The sequence below is a fragment of the Leopardus geoffroyi genome, chromosome C3, assembly GCF_018350155.1.
Source record: "Leopardus geoffroyi isolate Oge1 chromosome C3, O.geoffroyi_Oge1_pat1.0, whole genome shotgun sequence".
NCBI lineage: Eukaryota > Metazoa > Chordata > Mammalia > Carnivora > Felidae > Leopardus > Leopardus geoffroyi.
The window spans coordinates 109,203,539-109,216,212 of NC_059338.1; the positions used below are offsets into that span (position 1 = coordinate 109,203,539).

The 12,674-nt window shown below is 34.9% G+C and overlaps 1 protein-coding gene across 3 annotated transcripts in view; it reads left to right on the forward strand.

The window, feature by feature from the left end:
- Nucleotides 1-12,674, forward strand: part of STK3 (serine/threonine kinase 3) — a 285,816-nt gene that overhangs the window by 220,641 nt on the left and 52,501 nt on the right. The window lies entirely within an intron of this gene.

The window sequence follows — 12,674 nt, forward strand, 5'->3', positions numbered from 1 at the left end:
TGTCCTACGGCAGCCAGCAGTTCTGGAGGGTAATGTTGTGGAGACAGTGGTGGAATACAAGAGCCCATGCAGACGCTTGTAGCGATGCCAGCCCTTTGGAAAGCCATCCGTGACACAGGCCCTGTGGAGAGCCCGGAGGGGCAAACCAAAGCCAGCAGCATCTACCAGTTTTTAGCAGAGTAGCAGTACGGTATCATCTGCTTCATCTTTTTAAAGAGATGTTGGCTAAGAGTTTCCCTTGTAGTGTACTCCTTTGTCAAAGCGCTTCTTGTTCTCGTCATTCCCTAGTTGTGTGGACCGAGGAAACCACTTCAGTCGAGTGAAGTATTTAAGCATATTGTCATCGATTAGCTTTGCATTAATTAAGTGATTATTGTCAAGTATTTCCAGATGTTTGCAAAAGTATTAACAAAGTATGAAAAGACAATGTAGATATGGCAGATTTATTTCTTCTGGGGTAAAGAAGAAATAAACACAGAATCTCAAGTGTTTTTAGTGGATAGCCCTGGATAAGAGTTTATGATTACAGGTGTACATGTGGCATGAACTTGAGTGTATGTGGCACATTGTGCTTTCACTACGCACTCCTTCCTTGTAGAGCCAACAGGAAATTAAAATTAATGAGAAGCCTGCACTTTGAAATACTTGCAGAATTCTTGACTATTTCAGTCCTTTGCCAGCTCACGAAATCTGCGCTGGCAGTCATATCCAACAGATGGCGTGTGGCATGTGCACAGTTATATCATGTGATTGTCTGGGTCCGTGTGGAGTTTCTATAAGATTTTGACCATCGGTATGCTGAGGCGTTTAAGACAGTTATAACCTTTGTTTTGAAAGGAGAGTGGCCTTTTTGAAAGATAATGTGTTTATATACAGGTAGGTATAAAACCGCGACAGTTAACTACCCACTGGGCATTTAAACTGCATTTAATTGATTCTGTAGTAGTTAAAGTCAACAAAAACTTGAGTGTCTCTGAACTGCTACATCGGTTCCTCAGTATAATTTAATCCATTTGGATGGAGCATTCTGCTTCCTTATTCCCCCAAACTTGCTGTTTTTAAAACTGCCGTAATTTCAGAAAATGTTACTTAGTGGTTGTATCTGGGCAAGGTCTACTGGAACATTAAGCTAATTCTGCTTATTTGGATAATTAATACCTTAAGTTAAAACTGACTGTATCATCATTTCCTTTACAAATTAAAGTGAGCAGGCCTGTACTTATTGGATTCATTAAGATAGAGAGCACAGGTGCCCTGTGTGGTTTCTTGTCATCATGGTGGAATTTATTAAGATGTTTAAAGCACATGGCAAAAAGAAAAATGGCTTACCAAGAAGAGTTCTAACAAGCATAAACTTTCCTCATAGTAACTTGTTCTTTTTAAAATGTCATTTATTTAGAAGATAGTGATGAAAAATTGGCTACTTTACATTTTAAAACAAACGTATTATACTCCAAGCATATGTTATGGCTGATGTTGATGTCTGAGGAAGTTATTTTGACTGTGCGGGCTTTCTGTTCATAACCTCATTTTGAATGTTTGGCTAATAAGCAGTGGGGACTGTTGGGATAATTACATCAAAAGAGATGTTAGGAACCAATTGTGGCATTTAGGATCAAAGAGTGGACAATATAATTTATCACCTTTTAATATAAGACTGATGCCCCACGGTGCTTACTTCTCAAATAATCCATTAGATTTCAAAATAAGTTGTTAGGATCAACTGAGGTTACTAGTAATACATATATCAGGTTGTGTTGGCAATAAAAGAGTTGTGTTTTACTTTAACTGTCATAAATGAAATTTCTTTAAATCTGAAATTATTTTTGTACTTTCATACTTAATTCAGATTTTCAGGATATACGTGGTAGTTTAGTGTCAAAACCCTTTACATAAGAAGCTTCCATCATACTCCCCGATATACATCTTTTACAGTTAGAAGTATATTGTTCTTTTTGGGACTGTTAGATTTGTTGGCCTGGTCAACCTAATAGTGACTCCACATTCTCTCCCATCCTGACATTAGGTTGGCAACTTTGTCCCACAGAACTTCTCACTCAATAAAATAGTTTCATTAGGTTGGATTCATCGTATTGGAAGGCTTTCCAGTAAATAACCTTTTTTTGTAAACTCAAAATGTAGTTGTCTTGGTTCAAAACCAAACTAGTTTGGGTTCATAATTTTGTCTGTCAGTAGTGGAAAAATCTCCTTCCCATAAATATAGACAGATCTTAAGGAGATAAATGAAAGAGGGTATCAAAGTAGTATATAGTAACAGATAAAAGAATTGTAGAAAACAAATATCTTAATTTCATTAACTTATTTCGAAGGTATATTTTTCATGGTTCTTAATAAAGGAACTGATTTTTCTGTATGAATTAAGTAGTAGTGTATGTTTAGCTTCATATGCAGTATAAGGTATAATTAAAGCTGGTGTTAATTAGTAAAGTATCTTACAGAAGGCTCAGTAACCTGGCTTAGAATATCCAGTTGTAATTCTACAGGCCTTCAGTAGTCAGTTTTTAACTTTCTATATTAATCTGAGAATTCAGTGAAGTTATATGATAGAGTTACAAATTTATAAATATATAAAAAGCTAATAATCAACCATGCTCTTTTAGTAACTAGTCAAATGAATAGTCAGTTGTGAATTATTGTTGCTAATGGAAGAAAGACCTAAAAAAGCTAGTCATTTTAGTGATTGTATACTTTGATGAAAAGAAATGTACTGTCTTTAATTCATTAGAACTTCAGTAATGGTACAAAATTCCTGGAATTGCCTTACTTTTGATCTGAAACATTTAATGATTCTTGCCCTGACTCTGAACACTGAAAGCTTTCCCTTAGTGTATCTATATAAAGTACAATAGAAACAAGATGCAGTTAAGTCCCCACCTTGAATTGCAGAAATTAGTTAATTACAGCTAGTATCTGCAAGCAAATTCTATTTTGCCATTTTCCTTTATGATAGTATTATAGGTATAGCCTTATAGAAAAATATTCTTTAAACAACTGAGTTAAGGAAATTAAGTCATTGTGCAACCCTTAGCAGTCTAGCAGTCAGCATTTAACAGCGGCTGTTTAGATATACTACCAGGTTACCTTTTTGTTGTCGTTTTTTAAAAGTTTTTATGTAAATTCCCATTAGTTAACATACAGTGTAATACTAATTTCAGGTGTACAGTATAGTGATTCAGCACTTCCATACAACACAGAAGCACTCCTTAACCCCCATCACCTATTTCACCTGTCCCCCCCCCCCCAGCCCTGCCACCTCCCCTTTGGTAACCGTCAGTTTGTTCTCCATAGTTACGAGTCTGTGTCTTAGTTTGCCTCTCTCTTTCCCCTTTGCTCATTTCTTTTGTTTATTAAGTACATATGGTACTTGTCTTGTTTATTAACCACATAATGGTATTTGTCTTTCTGTGACTGACTTATTTCGCTGAGAATTAAACCTTCTAGCTCCAACCATATTGTTGCAAATGGCAAGGTTTCATTCTTTTTTTTCTGTCTGAGTAATATTCCGTTGTGTCTGTATACCACATCTTTATCCATTCATCAGTCAACAGACACTGGGGTGTTTCCATAACTTGAAAATTGTAGATGACACTGCTATAAACATTGGGGTGCACTGTATCCCTTTGAATTGGTATTTTTATATTCTTTGGGTGAATACTTAGTAGAGCAATTGCTGGATCATAGGGTAGTTCTCTTTTTAACTTTTTGAGGAAACTCCATACTGTTTTCTGCAGTGGCTGCACCAGTTTGCATTCCCACCAACAGTGCAAGAGGGTTCTCCTTTCTCCACATCCCTGCCAACACCTGTTGTTTCTTGTGGTGTTGATTTTAGCCATTCTGACCGGTATGAGGTGATACCTCATTGTAGTTTTGATTTCCGTTTCCCTGATGATGAATGATGTCGAGCATCTTTTCATGTGTATGTTGGCTATCTGTATGTTTTCTTTGGAAAAATGTCTATTCATCTCTTCTGCCCATTTTTTTTTTAATTTTTTTTTCAACGTTTATTTATTTTTGGGACAGAGAGAGACAGAGCATGAACGGGGGAGGGGCAGAGAGAGAGGGAGACACAGAATCGGAAACAGGCTCCAGGCTCTGAGCCATCAGCCCAGAGCCCGACGCGGGGCTCGAACTCACAGACCGCGAGATCGTGACCTGGCTGAAGTCGGACGCTTAACCAACTGCGCCACCCAGGCGCCCCTCTTCTGCCCATTTTTAAATTGGATTATTTGTTTTCTAGGTGTTGAGTTTTATAAGTTCTTTATATATTTTGGATATTAATCCTTTATCAGATATGTCATTCGCAAACATCTTCTCCCATTCTGTAGGTTGCTTTTTAGTTTTTTTGGTTGTCTCCTTCACTGTGCAGAAGTTTTCTATTTTGCTGAAGCCCTAGCAGTTTATTTTTGCTTTGTTTTCCTGGCCTCTGGAGACCTATCTAGAGAGAAGTTGCTACGGCCATCTTCTGGCCAATGGTGTTTCGTCCATTTTGAATTTGTTTTTATGTATGGTGTAAGAAAGTGGTCCAGTTTCATTCTTTTGCATGTTGCTGTTCAGTTTCCCCAACACCATTTGTTGAAGAGATTGTCTTTTTCCCATTGGATATTCTTTCTTGCTTTGTTGAAGATTAATTGACCATACAGTTGTGAGTTCATTCTGGGTTTTCCGTGCTGTTGATCTATGTGTCTGTTTTTGTGCCAGAACCATACTGTTTTGTGATGTAACTTTGTAATGTAACTTGAAGTCCAAAATTGTGATGTCTGCAGCTTTGCTTTTTTTTTTTTTTTCAAGATTGCTCTGGTGATTTATGGTCTTTTGTGGTTCCATACAAATTATACAATTGTTTGTTCTACCTTTGTGGAAAATGCTATTGGTATTTTGATAGAGATTGCATTAAACATGCAGATTCTTGGGGTAGTATAGACATTTTAACAATATTTGTTCTTCCAGTCTGGGAGCATGGAATGTCTTTAAATTTCTTTGTGTCATCTTCAGTTTCCTTCATTAGAGTTTTATAGTTTTCAGGTCTTTTACCTCTTTGATTAAGCTTATTCCTAGGTATCTGATTGTTTTGGGTGCAATCGTCAATGGGATTGAGTTTTTAAATTTTGCTTTCTGCACTTCATTATTGGTGTATGGAAATGCAATGGATTTCTGTAGATTGATTTTGTATCTTGTGGCTTGACTGAATTTGTTTACCAGTTCTAACAATTCTTCTGGTGGAGTCTTTCGGGTTTTCTGTATGTGGTATCATGGCATCTGCAAATAGTGAAAGTTTTACTTCCTCCCTGGATGCATTTTATTTCTTTTGTGGTCTGATTGCTGTGGCTACGAGCCACAGTACTATGTTAAATAATGGTGGTGAGAGTGGATATCCCTGTCTTTTGTTGTCATTTTTTAAAAACATTTTCCAAACTTAGTCAACCTGTGAGCTCCCTTCTGTATTTTATGAGTTGCCCTCATCTGTGAGCATTTCTTCCTTGTTTAGAATAATTTATGCTTTTTTTCTCTTGACTCCGCATTAAAACTATCAAGCTTCCATTCATTTGGGTACTATGCCACATTTTTGCTGTAACTCATGATAGGAAGCTGCATTAAACTTCAGTATGTGACATTGTTTTTCTAACTACAAGTTATTTAAGTTCAGAGTAGTGTGTGCAGCTTGTTTGCATGTATAATTTAACTGCTTAGAATGTTTCTGTCCTATTGCTTCTAGGTAATAAACTAGGTATTAGTAAAAATAATAACCAGTATATGTTGAGAGTTTAACTGTGTGCTGAGTATATTTCAAAGTACTTTCCTGACACTAATCCTTTGCAGAAGGTATTGTTGTTATCCCCTCCATACCTTTTTTTTTTTTTTTTACAATTGAGGAAACAAAGGGACATATTTACATGTTCAGTGGCCAAAGTCACATAGCTTCTAGATGGCGGAGCCAAAATTTGAAGGCAGGAAATAGGACTTTAGAGTTTTCCCTGTACTACTTAACAATTATAGTACTACTAAGCCTTTATGAAGAGGTTAGCTTGAGTCATAAGAGAAAGTCATTAATCAAGGAAAGGAGAAGATAGGTTAATCATGGCACCAAACCCAAACTAGGTAGAAGCACAACTAAAGACCATTACAATAAAGTAGGTGTTCGGACATCGGGCGGGCAGAGGTGCAGGGCCCAGAATGAGTTGGCTCTGCTAACCAAACAGAAGGATTTCTATACACTTCAGCTGGGCCAGAAAACAGGTCTTAGTGGAGATAATGTCTACTATACAGAGTAATTTTGGATACAATGCAGGAGTGACCTAGGTTATAAAGACCTTAATGGCAAGCTGAAGCTTCTAACATGTATTTAACCTTCAACCTATGAGCAGTGGAGAGCCAGTACAGATTGATGTCAGGAAAGTAATTCTGATCAAATTTGTTTTTTATGGTTCCGTACACATGTGTATAGAACCACCCAAAACCCTGAATAACCAAAGCAATCTTGAGAAAGAACAAAGCTAGAAATATCACATATCCAGATTTCAAGATATGCTACAAAGTTGTAGTAATCAAAACAGTGTGATACCGGCACAGTATAGACACATAGATCAATGGAACAGAATAGAAAGCCTAGAAATAAACCCACGCTTATGTGATCAATTAATCTACAACAAAGGAGGCAAGAATATGCAATAGGGAAAAGGCAATCTCTTCAATAAATGGTTCTGAGAAGACTGGACGCTCACATGCACAGGAATGCAATTGGATCACTTTCTTACACCATGTGAAAAAATAAACTCAAAATGGTTTAAAGACCTAAATGTGAGACCTGAAGCTATAAAACTAGAAGAAATTGTAGGCAGTAATTTCTCTGACATTGGTTATAGAAACATTTTTCTAGATATGTCTCCTTTGGCAAGGGAAACAAAAGCAAAATTAAAATAAGAAGTGTTTTCACAGCAAAGGAAACCCTCAGCAAAACAACAAGGCAGCCTACTAAACAGGAGAAGATATTTGCAAATGATATATTTGATAAGGTCTTAATATCCAAAATATATAAAGAATTTATACAAAAAATACATTTATTCAGTGGCTCTCTTCAAGATCGGTAATACTTGTGCCCCATCTTCCTCTTTGCTCTGAGCTTTAGTCATCAGGGAGAGCCAGAAACTCTCACTCCGTATTCTTTTAGAAGAATAAATATTGCTGACTTGATAAATACATTTCCGAGTATTTCATGTTTCTATCTCTATAGACATATTTTAGTTTGTCCCTTCATGCATCAATTATCCAGTGAACATTTTTTAGTCCTTACTCCAATGCCAAACTCTATAGACTCATAATCCAAACACGTTGCTGCCCAGGAGAAGCCCCCAGGCCACTGATGGGACTAGATATCTAAGCATTTAATTTCACCCATAGATAATTTGGGCAGACCCCCTAATCTGAAAAATATGATTGTAGTGGAATCAATAGGCTCAAAAATTGAAAAAGGTGAAGACGTGCAAAATTTTAATTGAAATTATTTTTGACTGAACATTAATGTTTGACATTCAGAATTGGTGCTGTGTAAGATTACAGAAATTCTGGTGTCCTTGGATACATAAGACCATGCAATCACATGAACCAGACTGATAATTCTTCTAGATTATTTATTTAAAGATTTAGCTTTGGGACCCCTGAGTGGCTCAGTCGGTTAAGCATCCGACTTCAGCTCAGGTCATGAGCTCATGGTTCCAGTGAGTTCAAGCCCCGTGTCAGGCTCTGTGCTGACAGCTCAGAGCCTGGAGCCTGCTTCTCCTCCCCTGCTTGCACTCTGCATCTTTCTCTCTTTCTTTCAAAAATAAACATTAAAAAATAAAAGATTTAGCTTTACATTTCTTTAAATAAGATAATAAGATTATGTCTCTTTTTACCTGCTTTTTGCTAAGAAATTTTTAGCTTCATGCTAATATTAAGTGGGTACTTGCACACATGTGTCACATATTTGTGTCATCTAGGATTCTATAATAAGACTTAAAAAATTGTATTCATTTTGTATCTCCAAGGCAATATTTTATAATTTGTTTACCCTATAAAAGTTGAGTCTGAGGGTTTAACTGAAAATAAATAATTTGTGCAAAGGAGCTTAGACAAATTCAGGCCAAACATCATTATCTTCATTTACATTATTATTTTGAAAGATTAAAAGAAAATCACATCCATTTAAAAGCAAAGGCTATTTTTAAATGTGATACATATGAAATTTTTCATCCCAGTTTCTTTTTCATAACTAAAACATTAAAAAACAGTATCGTGTAGGGGCACCTGGGTGGCTCAGTTGATTAAGCGTCCGACTTCGGCTCAGGTCATGATCTCGCGGTTGGTGAGTTCGAGCCCCACATTGGGCTCTGTGCTAACAGCTCGGAGCCTGGAGCCTGCTTCAGATTCTGTGTCTCCCTCTCTCTCTGCCCCTCCCATGCTATTGCTCTGTCTCTCTCTGTCTCAAAAATAAATAAACATTAAAAAAAATTAATATCAAAAAATAAAACCAGCTTCTAATGGCAGAGGAAGTACTTCTAAAACATTGGAACTTTTCTATGCAGGCTTTGTGTTCTATTCAAATACATAATATATTTTCAGGGGAAAATGGATTATATTTATGTGCCCATATACTTCCCTGAATCACTGTTAGAAAGCTATTATTTAAATTCATGATAAATTCTAAAAGGAAATGATAACAGTATAAGAATAGGCATTCGAGAAACATAACAGTTCATATGTTTACTCAATTTCATATTAATGTACTTAACAGTATATTTGGCTTCTTATATTTAGGGTAGCATAAGTTAGCTTTTTTTAGGGAAAATGTTTTAAAATACTTAAGTGTGACTATACATTCTCTTTGATTTTTAACAGAAAGAAATTTCATTTAACTTTTTGTATCTCTAATAAAAATAATCACAAGTATTATATACAGGTATATCACAGGTAGCTACTTCATATTTTTAAATTAAGTTTCTTACATTGTTATATTTTAAATTTTGTTAGATACATAAATATTAAATTACTAGATATTGTATCTGAAGTGATTCAAGGGGTGCCTGGGTGGCTCATCGGTTAAGCGTCCAACTTTGGCTCAGGTCATGAACTTGCAGTCTGTGAGTTCGAGCCCCGCGTCGGGCTCTGTGCTGACAGCGCAGAGCCTGAAGCCTGCTTCAGATTCTGTGTCTCCCTCTCTCTCTGCCCCTCCCCTGCTCACACTGTCTCTCTCTGTCTCTCAAAAATAAATAAACATTAAAAAATTTTTGAAGTGATTCAAATTCAACATATATGAATAAGCACTTGTCTCACTAGATTTTATTCATTTATTTAATAGGATCCAGTTTTTTAATTAGTGTTTCCAGACCATGGGAAAATATTAATAAAGTTAACATATTGTTAGAACATGTTATTGTTAATATTTTTTGGGACTTGGTTGGGATTACTTGGTTTAAATATAAGTTAATATATAATGGTCTACTTTTAGTTAACATTTTTAGAGTAACATAGGTTAGTTATTATTTTTAGAGTAACCCTACCAACAATTAAGCCCCCTTTTTAGTTTTTAATGTTTAGTTTATTCAGCAAAAATATTGTAAGCACCCTCTCTGTGCCTTTTTATTTCCGTTTAGAAACTAACTCAGTCAAAGGAACCACTTGCAAAATATCCCTGTATTGTGATCTGTTCTTCCTACTCAGAATAGAGGGCATCCTACTTTGTGTAGCCGTTAAATTTTAGATCCTAACCCCCCAGTTGCATCATATGCTCACAGAATTGAAGCAAACAACAACTGCCAAAGACTTTATTAAACTTAAAGAATTAGTTACTTGTAAAACTAATTGTACATCTTTAGATTCACCTTCAGTCTGTTTGGTGTTTTCTTGTTCAAATGTGAATTCTGGCTGTAAAAAACTGGATTTAGATGTCTTACATAAATTATTAACAGTTCACAAAGATACTAGTTCATAGTATCATTGAGAGCAGATATCTATGAATAAATCTTATAACTAGTTACTAGGATTTATTTACAGTTAAAAAAAAAAGTTCTTCTGATGTTACAGGGGCTAAAAAAGAAGGAAAATCTGTGGGTGGGGGTAGGGAACATGGGGCCATTTGGCCTGGTAAAAATTTTGTAATTGTTTGCAAAACTAAGAAATTGCGAGGAGAAAGCTAGCATCCATAACTGTCTTTTGACAGACAAAAATAGGGCTTGCACATTTGTGGTGTGGCTCTGGATTAGGCATTAAATTGAATTTGACTGTTAAATAATACTTACTAGCAGCATAAGAAATCGTGTCTGGTGTCACTAGTAATCCTTTCTTCATTATGGAAATTTATTATGTATTAAAATGGTAAGTTTTGAAATTATTCTTTCATTATGCCAGTTTTTTCTCTAATTTTTCTTTTTATATTTGTGTGTAATCCGGACACCAATATTGATAGTATTCATTTTAAAGCCTAGTGCTTTTCTCTTTTAAATTCTTCTTTTGAATTTATTCTAGGTTACCATTTAATAAAATACCTTGATATTGAACCCTATAAAATTTCAAAGTAGAGAACTTATTTTTATTAAGTGACTTGAATAAATGTTAATGAGGAATAGATATATTTCAAGTAAAATCTTAGCTAGTGTTAAAAAATATTAGGTTAATTTACAAATACATTTTTCTTATTGAATTCTATTCTGTAAGTAACTTCTATGAGTAGAAAAATAGAATTTTTGATAGAATATGAGATACAAATTTTAATATATAGGTGAATTATTTAATATTGATACATTTTAGGTTTACTTACAGTCTTTCTAAAAGACATTTGTTAGTCTGAGTATGACTGTTCTCATTTTATGTTTGTTTTATTCCCCACTATATACTTTGATTTATGGTCAGTTGAAAGTTTGAAAGTTTTAATCTATAATAAACTCTAGGCTTAGGTTTATGAGGTTGTTTATTTTATGCCATTGTTGCTAAAAGAGCTGTTTGATTACTAGGTAAGGGTAATCAAATCAAATCAAAATTTAAAGTATGTCATTTTTCCTTAATGAAATAATTCTATTAAGATATTTTCACTAAATTCACCAACCTATTAATAATCTGCATAATGGTCATCTAACTGAACACAAGGTTCACAGGGTAGCTTGTATAAAACGGCCTAAGTATTTTAATGCTATGAATCTAGATTTTTAAACGACGAATACATTTTACACACACATACGTATACACGCAGCCCTCTGTTTGAAATTGTTATGAGCATGAATTACATGTGCAATTTTTAAGAGGTTTGAAAGTAAAATAAAATTTATATTGACGGGCCAACCATAAGCGTGTTTAGCAGAACCTTAGAGAACCACCCTAAGAAATTGCTATTTAATCCTGTCTAAACATATTTTGTCCAAGTGAAGAGAAGGAAAGGTATTTTTTTCCTATAATTATTTTACTTTCTGAAAATTCTCTTTCATCATATGCTGAATCTCTATCAGGTTAGATCATTAGACAAACTTCTTAGATTAAAAAAATTCAAAGGTAGATGATTAGGAAAAGACTTGATTGCGCAAATTTGGGATGAGTTTTAGAAAGCTTTTTATTTTTTTTAGACCAATTTCCCTGAGCTTTTGTTTACTCATTTTATAAGGCATGTAAGAATACATCATTAGTTTTTAACTTGACCTTTCCTAATTCTTTTGCATCTTAAAAAAGATCAAGACCATATGTTTAAAATATTTACTGGAAAGCTTTTTAGAATATGTGCACCAATAATTTTGTCTACATTAATATCTGTCAGATTGTGATAGTAATTCTTAGTCCTCAGTTGTTAAGATTTTCCTGTAATGTTTTCTTAAATTATGTCGTGTTTTGAATTAATCATCAGCCATAACTATTTTTAAAATTTTTTTACAACAACTTTATTGAAAAATAATTCATATGTCATATAATTCTCATTTAAGGTACACAATTCAATGGGGGGGGGGGGGTTAGTATATATACACAGTTGTGTAGCTATCACCACAATCAATTTTAGAACATTTTCATTGCCCCCCAAAGTAACCCTCTACCCATTAGCAGCCACTCATTCCCCCCCGCCAACATCCTTCTCCCCCTAGTCCTAGGCAACCATAATCTCCTTTCTATCTCTTTGGATTTGCCTTTCTTGACGTTTCACATAAGTGGAATCATACAGAATGAGCCATGACTATTTTTTCTTCCTGTTTACTAGATAGGAGATTATAATAGGATAACTAGAATATCTTTTTTACTTAGGAATTTGCCAACTATTAGAATAATAATATATGATATAAAGTATTTCTTAAAGTAGCATAGATGTAACCTGAAGTCAAATAAAATATTTTTAAGTGGACTCTCAGGACCTTAAATACTATATTGCGCATCAGTTGTAATGCATACCTAGTTATGCCCCAAGAGCCTAGCTCGTCCTGCATGGGAGTTTTGATTTTCACACAGTTTTTTTTCCTGTGGGTCTGGCTTAGGTTGATAACTTCCTTATATAGTCTCTGGTAACCTATGTTGCAACAGAACTACCCTGATCTCTTTGTAGCCTGTTTGCAGTGACCACACAGCTTGGGTTTTCCTGGACAGTTTCTAATTTCACATATTCCATTCCAGTGTCAAACCACATGTTGTGATTTTTTCTTTCAAAAATTTGA